At 43.5% G+C, this 17,047-nt stretch overlaps 1 protein-coding gene across 3 annotated transcripts in view; it reads right to left on the bottom strand.

The window, feature by feature from the left end:
- The window catches only part of TRIM2 (tripartite motif containing 2), a 102,078-nt gene extending 96,928 nt beyond the window's left edge, over positions 1–5,150 (bottom strand). The window contains exon 1 of one of the 3 annotated variants that reach the window (XM_027117223.1): positions 4,867–5,150. The gene's annotated coding sequence lies outside the window, so the exon portion shown is untranslated. The remainder of the gene's footprint in view (positions 1–4,866) is intronic. The other 2 variants (XM_027117221.1, XM_027117222.1) reach the window with 2 other exon arrangements.
- Between the last annotated feature and the right edge of the window lie 11,897 nt (positions 5,151–17,047).

Genomic DNA, 17,047 nt, shown 5'->3' with positions numbered 1-17,047 from the left:
ATAGGAATAGAGCCTGTACCGAATAGGAGTCTCCGGGATAGGTAGAAAGTGTCACTTTGTCTGGGTCGTGGTGAAGAGCCAAGAACACACTTTCTGCTGCCAAAGGAATCAACTCTCAGGTCAAGGGGCCATCATGATTCCCTCAGGAATCTGAGCTGAACTACAGAGGGGGCTCCTACCACAGCCCTAGACCTGGTTTCCTAGGTAAGGAAATCAGAGAACAGGTGGGAGAAAGATGCTCGTTAATGTCTAAAGGTACCACCAAGGCTTGAAAATCCCTTCAAGGTTTATGCTCTGCCTTTTACACTACTGTACTTTTCAGATCATAAAGCAGGGGGTTTGAAACATAATATTTGTTCAATAAATCATCTTGATGGCAGACTGGGCTGGAAACACAGCTTTCCTTTCTTCTACCTGATTGGACAGAACACTCTAAAACAAAACTGGGTCTAATCTTTCACATTTTTGGTCTTCAGTCGGATCTCTCTTTTCAAGAGTCTTAATCTGAGAACCTTTCCATGTTGTTTGCTTCCTGGTCCTCACAATCGGCATCCCTGAAGGTCAGCGATGAGAGTCCTAAAATGCTAGCTCTGATCCTAATAGGAAAGAAGCAGGTCAGCCAGACTTTATGCCTCTCTCCATACTTTGGTTTAAATCAATTACTATATGTAAACTAAAAAAGACATCCCTCCGGGCTTCCCTGGTGGCACAGTGGTTGAGAGTCCGCCTGCTGATGCAGGGGACACAGGTTCGTGTCCCGGTCCGGGAAGATCCCACGTGCCGCGGAGTGGCTGGTCTGGTGAGCCATGGCCGCTGAGCCAGCACGTCCGGAGCCTGTGCTCCGCAGCAGGAGAGGCCACAACAGTGAGAGGCCCACGTACCGCAAAAAAAAAAAAAAAAAGACATCCCTCCAACAGCAGACATTCTGAAACCTGAAAAACATTTCTAATAAGGAGACGGTGATTTAGAAAGCTAAGCAACTCCCAGAACTCCAATTGCCTCCAGCATATTTGTACAAACTGCTCTGGTTCCAGAAGTCTGCATGTTGATTCATTTTACTGCAGTCGGGTTGGAAGAGAACCAATTTCACAACTTCTATTTGGGACCTTCTAAATTGTCATAAATTAATAAAGATGCTGACCTATACGGTGTTTTTGTCTGACTCAAGGACACGTCCTAAGCTTCCTGGCCAGCCCTTCTGCCTAAATAAATTTCATCTAGACATCCAGTATGTTATGAAAAAGAAGAAGGTATTGTAAATTCTAGGGAGAGGACATTTCTGTTCAAGGATTAAGATGAGATTCAAAGGCAGGATATGCAAAAATAATAGTTTTACATAGGAAGGAATCAGTATTCATTAAGGCAAAATATTTGCCAACAAGAGCTCAAATTCTGAGGTTGAATTTCCACTAAACTCTTTCTCTTCTATAAGTTTATTTCTTTCATTTATTTTTGGCTGCACCGTGTCTTCATTGCTGCGCGCAGGCTTTCTCTAGTTGCGGCGAGCAGGGGCTACTCTTCGTTGCGGTGCGCCTGTTTCTCACTGCGGTGGCCTCTCTTGTTGCAGAGCATGGGCTCTAGGCACGCAGGCTTCAGTAGCTGTAGCACTGGGCTCAGTAGTTGTGGCTCTCGGGCTCTAGAGCGCAGGCTCAGTAGTTGTGGCGCACAGGCTTAGTTGCTCCACAACACAGGGGATCTTCCCAGACCAGGGCTCGAACCCATGTCCCCTGCATTGGCAGGTGAATTCTTAACCACTGCACCACCAGGGAAGCCCTCCACTAAACTCTTAAAAAATACATAAAAGCTGAGTGGCTGGTAAACAGTTGGTTTAGTCTCACTAGGTTTATTCCTCTTCATTTCCCCTCCAGCTACTTATCTCAAAGGTTGCATTTACCAGTTCTTCTAAGAACAAATACTAACCATATCAAAGACCTACGATTCTCTTCCAGAGAAAATAAACTAAACTCTCAGATAAGTTGCAGTGACTTTTTCAGACCTGCCAACTGGCAGGTCAGTCTTAAGGTCTGATATCTAAGAGCATAAGAAATAATGCTGGAGACGGAGTATGCCAGTGACTCAGCCTTGACTCAGGGTTTGTAAGATAACAGTCTCAGAGAAGCCACTCAAACAGATATTCGGGAAAGTATTATATTTTTCTTATGAAACCCCCAAGGAAAACCGTCACCGTTCCTAGCTGCATCATTAGCAGCAGAAGCATACTGCCAACACCTGCCAGCATAAACCCTTAGAGCCTGTATAAATCAAGCTAAGATTGTCTCCTGCGAATTTATAATCCAAGATGGATTTTGGTATAAACCAAGCAGTGTCATTTTTAGTGGAGTAATGAGAGAAGAAGAACATGTTATCTTCCCAGATTTTAGAATTTCAGTATGGCGCTTTGAAAGGTTTTTCCAGCATTGCTGTATTACCAGATTGGGTTATCTCTGTTGAGCAGGCCAAATTCTCACCAAGCAGTGGCTGGAGAGGTGGTGAGTTACTGCTGCTCAGAAAAGGCCAAATAAACAGATCCCGTCCGAGCCCCAAGGTAAATATCCAGCCTCTTTCTAGAGGAAGCAGTGGACAGAAACTCCAGTGGCAGAATTCAACCCTAGGACAGACCAAAGAAAAGGCCAGAGTGTGTGCTCTTAATTCTCAGGGAGACTCCTTAACCCACTTATATTCAGTGTCTCATATGCGAAGTTCTTTCTTTTCTTTTTTCTCTTTTTTAATTAATTAATTAATTTAATTTGGCCACACTGTGTCTTCATTGCTGCGCGCGGACTTTCTCTAGTTGCGGCGAGTGTGGGCTACTCTTCTTTGCGGTGCGCAGGCTTCTCATTGTGGTGGCTTCTCTTGTTGCGGAGCATGGGCTCTAGGCAGGTGGGCTTCAGTAGTTGTGGCGAACGGGCTCTAGAGCACAGGCTCAGTAGTTGTGGCGAATGGGCTTAGCTGCTCCATGGCATGTGGGATCTTCCCAGCCCAGGGCTGGAACCCGTGTCCCCTGCACTTGCAGACGGATTATTAACGACTGCACCACCAGGGAAGCCCGCGAAGTTCTTTCCATTTGTGTTTCCATATGAAGCAGAAGTAAGCTGACCAGACAATCAGGAAACCATGCAAGTCAACATTAAAATGATGATGCAAGAAAAAGAATTCAAGATGTAGGTGCCATATTTGCTTTTGAAAGATACAACGGAATTTCCAATGGAGGATTTAATAGACAAAGAGTTTTCCAGGGAAATAAAGGCAGGATTTGGAAAAATGTTCTGAGAATACTGATAAGGGGACACTGTCATCTAAACAAAGTTGACTCTAAAAGGTAATTATATCCTAGATTCCATGATCCAAAAGAGTGGCATGGTATGTACCTAAATAAGAGTATAGAAAATGGTAGGGAAAAAAAGGAAGGGTCCAGGGAAAAGAATGTGCAAATATGGGGGTGATCTGGTGCTATCCTCTTGTACCCAGTCCAGAATATGAATTATCTCACCATGAAGACATTTCATTAGTGTTGGTGGCCATGCCCGACTCAACCAAATCTGTGTTTATCCTAAGGGTGGAGGGAGGTAGTTTTTGCTTGTTTTTTTATAATTGATCCTTAATTGCTAGATATACTTAGGTTTGAAGAGGAAGGAACAAAGTAATGTGCATAATAAAGAATTCAATCAAATCCCTTGCATCTTTGGTTAAGGTTGTGGTAACCCAAGGATTCTGAGTCATTCCTGCTCTTTTGTTTCTTTCCACCGAAAGGCAGGTACTAGGTCTGCAGGGTTGAAATCACGTGGCAAACTGAGACTGGAGGTCAAGAGAGCAGGGTGGTAGTGAAACAAGCACATTACCTCTTCCACCACCACCACCACCACCCCTCCCCCACCGTAAAGGACTCGGAAATACAAGGAGCCGCGCAACAAGCCCATAACTGTATTCTAAAATGACTGATGGAAAAGTTACACTCCACTTTTAGAAGAAAATAGGCTAAAAACTGTCTCGTCGGGGAAAAAAGGCATTGGTGAGCATACCTACCACCCTAGGGGCTCAGCCACTCTTTGGATGGCTGGAACTCTAGGTGCTTTAAAATCAACCATTTCAAAAGCGGTTGAATCTAAAGCTGTCTCTGTTCATAAATTAAGGTTCCTGAATTCTGAGGGGAGGGGAGGGGTGAAGACCCAGTTGCCTGTGGGGTTGGATTACAGGTGGGAACCAATTTAGAGTTCATAGAAAGCTTGGGATCTGACAGGCACTTCACGCGACAAATGTTCCTCTCCACTCCCAGCCTCTTACCTAATTTGTACGCAGCATGCAGTTTTCAACATGGGGCATGCCTTTTCATAATATATCAAACCAACAAAGCCCTGAAAACCCTCAAAAATCAACATCTCTCTCCTCTAAGAACTTGGGCAGAGGATCTGAGTAGAGGCTGATTAGGAAGGAAATCGGTTTCAGTAGTTGGTTGTAGGGAAACGACCGAAATGTAAAGAGACAGAGAGAAGGAAACCCGTCTTTTCAACAATTATTACACCTACTGCTTTAAGGTTGAAGAATATCTTTTCTTTTCTATTCCCCTCAGTTGCAAAATGACGAGAAAAGCGTTTCTTCCGAAGCTCGGCGCACACTTTTCGGGACTGGCGGAGAGTCCCCGCCCCAGGAGAGCGAGGCAGGCGCCCGGCTAGCGGCCGGTCCCTGGCTCCCCCCCATGCACACCCCCGCCTTACCGACTAGGACCCGGAAGCGGAGCCTCCGGTGGCTCCGCACACCTCGGTCCACGCAAACCTTGCCCAGAGGAGAGGCTCCAGGGGGCCGGGTCGGGCCCACCTGCGCAGCCGCGCACGCACAGCCCGGGCCGCGGCCCAGCAACAACCGACTTACTAAGCGACGGCGACTCGCTCGGCGACAGAAGAGGCGCGCACTGCCCGCGGCGGGTGAAGCCGCGGCACCGCCCGGCGCTCTCGGGCTCTATGCTGAAGCCGCGAAAACCCACGAGCCGAGGGAGAGCCGCCTCCCGGCTGGATCCCGAAGAGCCTCAACTCGGTGTCCTCGCTTCCAAGACACGCTCGGATCGGTCACTTCCATCCTGTGCTCAGGCCCAGGGCTGAGACATCTGTTTTCCATCAACCGCGCGACCGCGGCAAATCCTGGATTACGCACTGCCCAGCGCCCGCCGCGTTTCCGGCCCCCGGCGCTGCCGCTAATCTCCGCACACGCAGCAGGCAGAGCACACGCAACGCGGCGCCCGGTTCCTGACTGCTTTTCGCGCGCGCTGACTGCGGGCTCCCGCGGCCCGCCGCGGCGGAGGACCAATCGCGGTCCCCGGGCAGAAGGGTGGGCGCGGTTCTCAGAGCTACTCCAGAACACGCGTCCTCCCCCCAGCCCTGTAAACACGCTGCAAAGTCTGTGCCTTCGGGGGAATGACTTCAGTTTGCCCTGGCTGCAAAGGGCCAGTCTCCAGGACAGAATGGCTCATTACTCAGAGCAATCACAACTCCTGAAAGTGAGAGAGGAAAAAAATCTCTGCGTTTACTTTCAGTAAATTCTGACAATGAGTCAACGAGGACACAATCGTCACCGAAAATGAGGAGAAATTACTGCGTCTCAAGGTCTTATATTTTACACCGTAAAACAGGTTAGGGTAGAGAGTCTCCCCCCCTCTCTCCCCTCCCCTTCCTTCCACCTGGAAACATTTGCGTGTACCAGGCACTAGGCTGTGAAAAGAAAGTTGGAAAAAGCCTGAAGTCTCTACTCTCAAGTGCCTTACTAGTAGCGGGGCGGGGGGCGGGGAGAGAGAAAGGGGGTGGAAACCAACAATTGCAGTGCATTGTGAAATTGCTGTAATAGTCTACGCTCAGAGGGTTACTGGCACCCAGAAGCAGGTTTTGAATCATGCTGGAAATCAAGGAAGGCTTCCCAGAAGAGGCTGCGTTTGAGTTTTGAAGACTGAGCAGGCATCAGGTAGAATGAAGACAGGTAGGAGGAGATCTGAACGTCTGTATGTCAGCAGAAAGCAGGCGAAAGGTGCAAAGGTGAGAGATGGGGTTACCCAGGGTGGCAAGCAGTCAGACCATAAAGATCTTATCAGCTAAACTCCAGGATTTGACCTTTGTTTGGAAGCTATAAGGCCCCTCTGAAGAATTTTAAAGCAGATAAGTGAGTTGATTAGATTTGTGTTTCAGAAAGATCGCTGTGGAAGGCATCTGGACGGGAGTGGAGGTGGGTCTGGGGTGGACAGAAAAGACTCCAGAGATGGGTGAGAGGTGTAACCTTTAGTATTTGATGGCCCGTCACAAGGGGGGGAGCAGAGTTGTAGGCTGTCACTCAGGTTTCTGACATTGGGCAATGGGGTAGATTCAGCAAGAGACAAATGAAAAAGGGGGAACAAGTGGCATCTGAGAAATGACGAGTGTGGTTTAAGAGTTTCTAGTTTCTGTGGGCTATCCAAATGCAAATGTCCTAGCAGACAACACTGCCACATGGATCTATAAGGTATTTGGGGGTGTTACGGGCTAAAAACATAAATTAAGCAGTTGCCCACCTATAATAGAAGATAAATATGGGGCTAAAGGATATTCACACTTGCTAGGACTGCCATAACAAAGTACCACAAACTGGGTGACTCCAACAACAGAAATTTATTGTCCCACAGTTCTAGAGGCTAGATATCCAAGATCAGTGTGTCAATGGGGCCATGCTCCCCCGAGGGCGCCAGGGAAGGATCTGTGCCAGGACTCTCTCCTGGTTTCTAGTAGTTTCTTGGCTCGTGGCAGCAGTACTTCAATCACATGGCTTTCTCCCTGTGTGAGCGTCTGGGTCCAAATGTCCCCTTTCTATGAGAACACCAGTGATAACTCGATTAGAGGCCACCCCACTCCAGTATGATCTCATTTTAACTAATTACATCTGCCCTTATCTCTATTTCCTGTTCGGAAATTACCCTATTTGCATATAAAGTCACATTCTGAGGTACTGGCTGTTAGGATTTCAACATACGGATTTTAGGGGGACACAATTTAACCCCTAACATTCACACTGTGAATTCACAGCAGGATTGAAGGGACTTCCCCAGGGGTCCAGTGGTTAAGACTTCACCTTCCGATGCAGGGGGTGCAGGTTTGATCCCTGATCGGGGAGCTAAGATCCCACATGCCTCCTGGCCAAAAAACCAAAACATAAAACAGAAGCAATATTGTAACAAATTCAATAAAGACTGAAAAAAGAGCAGGATTGAGTTTGGAGATGGGGAGAAACACTAGTTTTAAGTGGACAAAGAGAGCAGCTCTGGGTGGAAAGTGAGAGAAAAATGATTAGAAAGGTACAAGAGGGGTGACCTACAAACCGTGAAGAGAAATGTTTAAGAGAGGAATGATTAATATTGCCAGATGCTTACAAAGTCAGGCAAGACAGCGCTAGAAATTGCCATTGCCTTTGGCAGTGTGGTAGTCATTGGAGAACTGTCAGAACACATGAACTTCAAAGGGCTTGTTTAGCTCCAATATTTTGTGACTTTAATATCGCTGTCCAGGGACTTCCCTGGCGGTCCAGTGGTTAAGACTCCGCGCTTCCAACGCAGGGGGCATGGGTTCAATCCCTGGTCGGGGAACTAAGATCCTGCATGCCTCTCGGCATGGCCAAAAAAAATAAACATTAAAATAAAACAATAAAATAAAGTCATTGTCCAGCAAACTCCCTGAGGGAAGTGGAGGGGGTAGGTGGACATTTGTTTGACTCGTCTCCTACAGCCAACCTGCTTTCTCAGCCTCCTTTGCAGTTAGGGCTCGAAACTGCGGCCTAGGCTCTGGCAGTCAGGAGGATAGATGCCAGGCTTCGGTCTGGAGGAAAGCAATATGGGAAATCAGACTCTAAGGAAGCTGCTTTCTGTGAGGTGATGGAGTCTGGTAGAAGGGGATGGAGGCCCAGAGGCAGCAGGGGCGAAGGTCCTAGGTGCCTGTGCCCGGAGGAGCAGTACTGGGGCTCATCCTGGAACCATCCTGTGATACCATTCAGGCATTGTTCTCGGTGGGGTAGCCTCCAAGCCTTCAAGAAATGCAAGTCTCTGGATTTCTTGAAGATTCTCTGAGTCATGTAATATTCTTTTTTAAAAAAAACCCAAGCCCACAACTGCTTTTATTGAGATATAATTCATATAGTATAAAATTCATCCATTTAAAGTGGACAAGCCATATATATAAAATAGATAACCAACAAGGACCTACTGTATAGCAAAGGCAACTATACGCAGTATCTTGTAATAACCTATAAGACAAATCTTTAAAAAAGATATATATATGTATAACTGAACCTCTTTGTTGTACACCTGAAATTAACACATTATAAATCATACTTCAATAAAAAATATCTTCAAAAAAAACCAAAGTGTACAATCCAGTGGCTTTTAGTATGTTCACAAGGTAGTGCAACCATCACCACTATCTAATTCCAGAACATTCTCATCACCCTGAAGAGAAACTTCACACACACCAGCTGCTCACTCCCCATTTCCCCCTCCTCCCAGCCCCTGGCAACCACTAATCTACTTTGTGTCTCTGTGAATTTGCCTATTCTGGACATTTCATATAAATGGAATCATACACCACGTGGCCTTCTGTGTCTGGCTTCTTTCACTGAGCAAAATTTTTTTAAGATTTATCCATGTTGTAGCACATATCCGTACAGCATTCCTTGTATTGCCGAATAGTATTTCATTGTCTGGATATACTACCTTTTGTTTACCCGTTCATCAGTGGATTGCTTTCACCTTTTGGCTAGTATGAATAATGCTGCTATGAACATTTGTGTACAAGCTTTTGTCCGAAATATATTTTCATTTCTCTTGGGTATATATCTAGGAGGAGAATTACTGGGTCATGTGGTAGTTCTATGTTTAAAAATGTGAGGAACTGCCAGACTGTTTTCCAAAGCAGTTACATCATTTTACATTACCACTAGCAATATTATATTAGGGTTCCAATTTCCCACTGGGTATAAAGTGGTATCTCATTGTGGTTTTTATTGGCATTTCCCAAAGGCTAATAATGTTCAATATCTTTTCATGTGCTTTTTGACCATTTGTGTATCTTCTTTGAAAAAATGTCTATTAAAATCCTTTACCCATTAAAAATTTTTTTTAATTGTGGTTTAAAATACATAAAATTTACCACTTTAGCCATTTCGAAGTGTCCAGTTCAGTGACATTAAGTACATTCATTCACATTGTTGTGCAATCATCATTTTTTTGCGGTACGCGGGCCTCTCACTGTTGTGGCCTCTCCTCTCCGGTTGCGGAGCACAGGCTCCGGACGCGCAGGCTCAGTGGCCATGGCTCACGGGCCCAGCCGCTCCGCAACATATGGGATCTTCCCAGACCGGGGCACGAACCCGTGTCCCCTGCATCGGAAGGCGGACTCTCAACCACTGCGCCACCAGGGAAGCCCTCTTTGCCCATTTTTTTCTTGTTATTGACTTATTTATTTTTGGCTGCGTTGCGTCTTCATTGCTGCACGCGAGCTTTCTCTAGTTGCGGCGAGCGGGGGGCTACTCTCTGTTGCGGTGCACAGGCTTCTCATTGCGGTGGCTTCTCTTGTTGCAGAGCACAGGCTGTAGGCGTGCGGGCTTCGGTAGTGTGGCACGCGGGCTCTAGAGTGCAGGCTCACTAGTTGTGGTGCATGGGCTTAGTTGCTCCGCGGCATGTGGGATCTTCGCAGACCAGGGCTCAAACCCATGTCCCCTGCATTGGCAGGCGGATTCTTAACCACTGCGCCACCAGGGAAGTCCCTTTAATTGTCTTTTTAAATTTATTTTTTAATTTTTATATTCTGGAAACAAGTCCCTTATTGGAATATGACTTGAGAATATTTTCTTAAATTCTGTAAGTTGTTCTTTCACTTTCTTGATGGTGTTTTAATATTCTTTAACAACTTCCTTTTATGCTCAAACTAACTAGTGTTGACAGTAGCTAAGAACATTGACAGATGCACTGGGTTCTGTTAAATACCATCTTTTTCTATCTTTCTTTTTTTTTTCTATAACAACCTGTCTCACATCACACATTCTATCCAATATTGCCTTAGAATTTTGTTTTTTGTTTCTATTCTATCTGAATCCCACCCCATGATATTGTGATTTATAATAAATACATATTTGGTCTTGGTTCCATTTCTGGCACAGAGCTCCTAAAATTCTTGGAATTTCCTAAGTGATGAGACCCTTAAGAATGTCTTTTTTTACGTTAATGAGGTGACTTTTGGACCACACCTAAGGATGGGGGCTGGTTGCCAGGAGAACCAACATTGTCATTTGAAGGTTGGAATGTTCAGTCCACACCTTGACCTCTGGGGAGGGGGAGGGACTGGAGGTTGAATCAATCGCCAATGGCTAATGATTTAATCAGTGGTGCCTATGTAATAAAGCCTCCATAAGAACTCAGAAGGACACAGTTCTGAGAGCCAGGTTGGGGAACACATGGAGATCTGGGGAGAGTGGTGCGCCTGGAGACAGCATAGAAACTCCTCACCCTTTCCCCACACCTTGCCCTGTGCATCTCTTCCATCTGTCTGTTCCTGAGTTATAGCCTTTCGTAATAAACTGGTGATCGAGCAAGAAAAAAGTTTCCCTGAGTTCTGTGGGCTGCTGCTCTAGCCAATTAATCGAGCCCAAGGAGGGGGTCGTTGAAACCTCTTGTCTGTAGCTGGTGGATCAGAAGCATAGCTGACAACCTGGACTTGTGACTGGCCTCAGAAGGGGGTGGAAGGGGCGGGGGGATGTGTGGGGGGGTGTAGTCTTATGCGACCAAACCTTTAACCTGTGGAGTCTGATGCTCTCTCGAGGTAGCAGTGTCAGTATTGAGCTGAATTGTAGGACACCCTGCTGGTGTTGCAGAGAATTGCTTGGTGGTGTCGGGGGACCCAGCCCCCATACAAACATTGAAAATTGTGCTCAGAACTCTTTTACACCCACATCTTACATTTCCTGGGCACAGACCCAAAGTATCAATGTCCACAATTATGAGCATAACTTCCAGCAGCTCTTCCATTTATTTTCCACCTCTATCCAGACCCCTGCAGACCCCTGCAGCCCTGTGCAGTGACCCCCCCACCCCTCCCCTCCACTCCCCCCTTTCCTGTTACAGTGCCATATATTCATGCGGGATCTAATGAATGAGCTCAATGTCCTATTTAATCTTTGGATTATTTTCAGTGCCCAGGACAAGGCTTTGCAAAAATTTGGAGCACAATAAACACAAGTTCCATGGAACCAAATCTTGTGCCTTATTTCCTTGTGTTTTTTTATTCTAAAATTATATTTATGCAGTCCTTGATTTTAAACTTTTCTCTTAATGACCACCTTTGGGGGATTAGGGCCTGAAATGGGCAGCAGGGCAAATCTATGATGTTCAATTTATGACTGGAGGAGTGGAATTCTTTGGGGAATTCACCTCTGAGTTTCTGAAATGGTGAAAGAAGGCAAAGCTTTACAGATGAAGTTCTCAGGACCCAGAGAGGAGCTAAAGAGTAGTATTGAGGGCATTGCAGGTCTAAGGTGAAGTTATTTCCTGGCAGATTCTTCTGGGGGGTTGGGCTTCATGACTACCACTGCTCAGTGCTTTGGGGCTACTTAGTCTTTGTAGCCATCTCTGATCTCACCTTCTGCTCCTGGGCCTGTACAGCAGTCTGCAACTCTTCTGAGCAGGTGCTAACTGCAGGGCACCTGTTGGAAATAGCTGGAAAGAGCCCATGTTCATTCAGTCATAGGTCCATACACAGAAATCTGTTGCATTTCTATACACCAACAATGAAAGATCAGAAAGAGAAATTAAGGAAACCATCCCATTTACCATCACATCAAAAAGAATAAAATAGCTAGGAATAAACCTACCTAAGGAGGCAAAAGATCTGTACTCTGAACATTTAGGATGTTGATGAAAGAAACTGAAGGTTACACAAAGAGATGGAAAGATACATCACGTTCTTGGGTTGGAAGAATCAATATTGTCAAAATGACTATACTACCCAAGACAATCTACAGATTCAATGCAATCCTTATCAAATTACCAATGGCATTTTTCACAGAACTAAAACAAAAAATTTCAAAATTTGTATGGAGACACAAAAGACCCCAAACAGCCAAAGCAATATTGCGAAAGAAAATCAGAGCTGGAGGAATAAGTCTTCCTGACTTCAGACTATAATATAAAGCTACAGTAATCAAAACAGTATGGTATTGACACAAAAACAGACTTATAGATCAATGGAGCAGGATAGAAAGCCCAGAAATAAATCCACGCACCTGTGGTCAATTAATCTATGACAAAGAGGGCAAGAATATACAATGGAGAAAAGACAGTCTCTTCATTAAGTGGGTGCTGGGAAAACTGGACAGCTACATGTAAAAGAATGAAATTAGAACACTCTCTAACACAATACACATTCAGTTATAGGTTCAACTGTCTATTAAGCACACACCTTATACAAGGCACTGCTCTGGGCACAGAGAGGAACAAGATACATTTCCTATAATCAGGAGTTGGGTGACGAATAGGGGGTCAAGACAAGCACAATTAACTATCATCCAAAGCAGAATGGGCCTCCAATAAAAGAGGCATAAAAGCTGTTTTGAGAATTCAAGGGAAGAAAAAAATCACCCACTTTTTCAAGTAGAAGGAAAGGCTTTATGGAAGGTGGGGAAGGAGAGTTAGGCTTTTGCTTAGATACTCAGGACCTCTAAATCATAATCCCTGTTCTCCAGTAGTTCCCAAACCAGTTGGGATGAACATCATACATACAGCAGCTCCAATTCAAGACCATATATGTTAAGATCAGTATGAAAGAGTCATAGAAAAGCTAGAGGTTATTTCCTATTAGTGTAACCACGAAATACTTTATGGAAGGGTGGACTTGGGCCCTAAAAGATAGAAAGGTTTTATTAAGAAAGGTTTTATTAAAATGCATATTTCGGACAAAAAGCAATTAAATGCTCTAGAAAATTTGGAAAACCCAGCAAAGTATAAAGAATAAAATAGATCATCTATAGACCCACTACCAACAGACGAATACATTGCCAGACATATGCTTAATAAATATTTGCAATATGAATAAATATCATTACAATTTATTATCTCTATTTTTTCTCATGCATATTTTTATTACATACATAATTTTGGAAAATGCTTTTTTAAAACATATTTATAATATGAAAATTTATATCAGTAAAATTATTTGAAAACACAATTTTAAACAGCTGAAGAATATTCCATTAATTAATACGTCATTTATGCAGCCAATTTTCCAAGAGTTCACATTTAGATTGTTTCTAAATTTCCAATTATTATAAATTAAACTTCAGTGAAATTGTTAAACACACACCTTTGTCCACACCTCTGTATTCTCAGCATAGATTCCTGTAAGTGGAATTATCCCATCAAGATGTATTAATATTTCTGGAGCTCTCAAGAGAGTAAAACATTGTGCAATTACTTTCTAGAAAGGTTGTAACACTTTACATTCCCATTAGCAATGTGTGCCACGAGACACACACCCTCACCAGCAGTATCATTTTAAAATATTTGCTAATCTGATAAGGAGAAAACAGTAACTCATTGTTTTTAAATTTTGTATTTATTTGATCACTAGTGATATGGAACATTTTGAATATGCTCCCTTCCATGAATATTTTCTTCATGTTGCCAGTTCATATGTTTACATCAAGTGTTGTAAGTGAAATATTTTGGTGGGGGGGAGCTTGGAAAGACTCTGCTGTTCTCTCAGCTAGTCTTGGTGTTCTCATGGCTTTCTTTGTGTGAGCATCCTGCCACGGCAGGTAAGTGTGATCTTATTTTTTGAAGATACAGTCTCATTCCTTCATTTTCCTCTGTCTCCCCTTCCCTCTCCCACACACAGCACAGCCAGCTACATACTTCATCTGGTGCACAAAGAAACTGGTCTGTTGCAACCCTGGAGAAAAAATTGATGGCATCAGAATTACTGAGACAAAATATCCAGATTGTCAAGGGCCATTTAGTCACAGTGACTCTTTTTAAGTGCTGATTTCAGAGCGTGACCAACCTGCTCTTATGCCCTAAGATTAGCCTCCACAGTGCTCCCTCCTGACTCCCTCAGTTCCAACTGCACTGCACTTTCCTGCTTCCTGGTGCCTACTCCTGCTGAGCCTGGTGTGGCCTTGTCTATATCTTCCCCAGTCCACACCCTGCCTGTCCCTGATTATGATGCTCAAATGGTGGCCCTTGGAGGAGGATAATCTTTTCCTCTGAATCCCATAGCATAGCACGGTGTCTTTTAAAGAATCTCCAGTCTTCTAGGTATTCTGGTTCTTTGTGCATGCAATCATCTCCTTCATTACTTTATATAAACTCCTGGAGGCATCTACTTGAGTAGGGTCTATGTCTTCTTTATGTCTGGATTCCCATAGTACAGTTAGCAGAAATCCAAAAATGTTTTACATATTAAAAAATTCAATGTCATTTAACAGAAACACTAGGGGGAAAAAAAGACCTACTTTGAAAGGGAAAACAAAGCTTAATTTTTCTTTTTCTTTTTAGGCCGCGCAGCACGTGGGGTTTTAGTTCCCCAACCAGGGATCCAACCCACACCCCCTGTGTTGGAAGTGTGCAGTCTTAACCACTGGACTGCCAGGGAAGTCCCAACAAAGCTTACTTTTAATTGTAGTGACTCTGGTAACGTTATGGACTGAGTTGTGCCCTCCCTCAAATTCATATGTTGAAGCCCTTACCCCCATTTATTTCAGGGATATTTGGAGACAGGGCCTTTAGGGAAGTAATTAAGGTTAAATGAAGTCATAAGGTATGGCCCTAATCCAATAGGATTAGTGTCCTTATAAGAAGAGGAAGGGACACCAGAGATTTCTCTCTCTCCACATGCAGAGTGAAAAGACCATGTGAGGACACAGTGAGAAGGCTGTTATCTGCTAACCAGGAAGAGGGCTCGCATCAGAACCCACCCATGTGGGCACCTTGATCTTGAACTTCCAGCCACCAGAACTGTGAGAAAATACATTTCTGTTGTTTAAGCTACCCAGCCTACGGTGTTCTGTGATGTCACCCTGAGCAGACTAACACAGTGGTGAGATATTTGGTAGAAATGGAAGAAAGTCAGTCTAAATAAAGGAATATTAATAACTCAATAAAAGAACTCACAGAATCTCACGTTGAGACTTTGGCAGGGGGTGGGGGTAGAAGCTAAAGGGAGAATTGGGAAACATGGCTCCTTTTGTCTTGTCATGGAAGGTCCTCATCCTGCAGCCACTTCAGTCCTCTGTGGCAGAGGAATAAAAACTGATAAAAATTACAACTGGAGTCCAAGAACTAAGAAATTGAATGGGGCTAAATAATTAATTTTAGATCGAATATAAAGTCAGCAGAGGGAAATAAGCACTAAAATAATATTTTACAACAATTGGGAAATTGATAAGGAAATTGCAACTGGCTTCCATTAGAGTAAGAGCATACTTTCTTATAATGTTTTTTTGAAATGATCATATATTGATCTTCTTGGGCTGATCCATTAGCCATGGAAAGATGTACCTGAGTCTTTAGGGACATTGCTGAATAGAGGCATCAGGCCATATCAGAACCCAGTACCTCAAAACCAAATATTAAGGAAGAACACATTAGAAAGCAAAGACAGAAAGAGAACAACTCTCTCTGGGGTCATAATCATTGTTCTCAAGTCCTTGCCAAAAACTCATTCATCATAACTCTGACTATTTTAAATTTGTGTCATACTTTTGAAGTTTCAAAGAAAAAACCTTTCTTGGACAAAACAAAAACAATAGAAACAGGCAAAGGACTTTTTTAGAACTGTATTTCTTAGGAATGTTGTGGTTTAATGTCTATTCAATTCTCGTATTAGAGATGAGAAAAAAAGGAATCAAGAAACTGTTTCTTGTAAAATCTCCTTTTATCCAACATGTGGAGAAAACATGGTGATGACTGAGTCATTTTCTTATTCTTTACGATGGATTCCAATGTATTCTATCCCTAACTTCCAAAAGGTTATATTTAAAGTTTTTTTTTTAATGTATTTATTTGGCTGCGATGGGTCTTAATTGTGGCATGCAGAATCTTTCGTTGTGGTGCTTGGGCTTCTCTCTAGTTGTGGTGCACGGGCTCTAGAGCACAGGCTCAGTAGTTGTAGCGCACAGGTTTAGTTGCTCCGTGGCATGTGTGATCTTAGTTCCCTGACCAGGGATCAAACCTGTGTTCCCTGCATTGGCAGGCAGATTCTTAACCACTGGACCACCAGGGAAGTCCCTGATAGTTTTTTTTAATAAATTTTAATGTTAAAATTTTTAGAATGGCAGTACAATTGATTTACAAAGTTGCATTAGTTTCAGGTGTACAGCAAAGTGATACAGTTATATATATTCTTTTTCAGATTCTCTTCCATTATAGGTTATTAAAAGAGATTGAATATAGTTCCCTGTGCTATACAATAGGTCCTTGTTGTTTACCTATTTTACACATAGTAGTGTGTAAATAAACTTTTATTAAGTATAAATTACAAACAGAAAAGTGCATAAGTTCTAAGGCAATAGCTTCATGAATTATCACAAGGATAATTCATCCTTGTGATAATAGGGTAAACACCATTCAGATCAAGAAATAGAACATTACCAGCACCTCAGATGCTCCCACCGAAATGTAGTTTTGAGGCAGACATATATTTTATTTTCATAAAAATAATACCATTAATGATAGTAAATGCCTGGATTAACTGACAATATCCAAAAGGTTTATGGACACATCGCCCAGGGGCTCATCCAACTCTTTAGATTCCTTAATCAACTGCATAGCACTCATGGGAATACAAATTAGCATAAGTATCCAGTGTTCCTGGAAAATAATTTTGTGATATATATCCAGATCCTTAAAAATATTTCTATCTTCTGCCCTAGTAATTCCAGCTTCAGAATCTTTCCTGAAGCAATATCAGAAGTGTGGTCACAGACCTATGTCTAGACAGCATCATAAGACCAACAGCTTTGAGATAACTCTGCCACCTCCTAATTGTGCAACCTGGGACAA

Source organism: Aethalodelphis obliquidens, unplaced genomic scaffold, assembly GCF_003676395.1.
Source record: "Aethalodelphis obliquidens isolate GAN/ISIS:26980383/991018 unplaced genomic scaffold, ASM367639v1 scaffold17, whole genome shotgun sequence".
NCBI classification, from domain to species: Eukaryota; Metazoa; Chordata; class Mammalia; order Artiodactyla; family Delphinidae; genus Aethalodelphis; species Aethalodelphis obliquidens.
The sequence above is the reverse complement of the archived record's forward strand: the minus strand, read 5'-3'. Positions and strand labels throughout refer to the sequence as shown.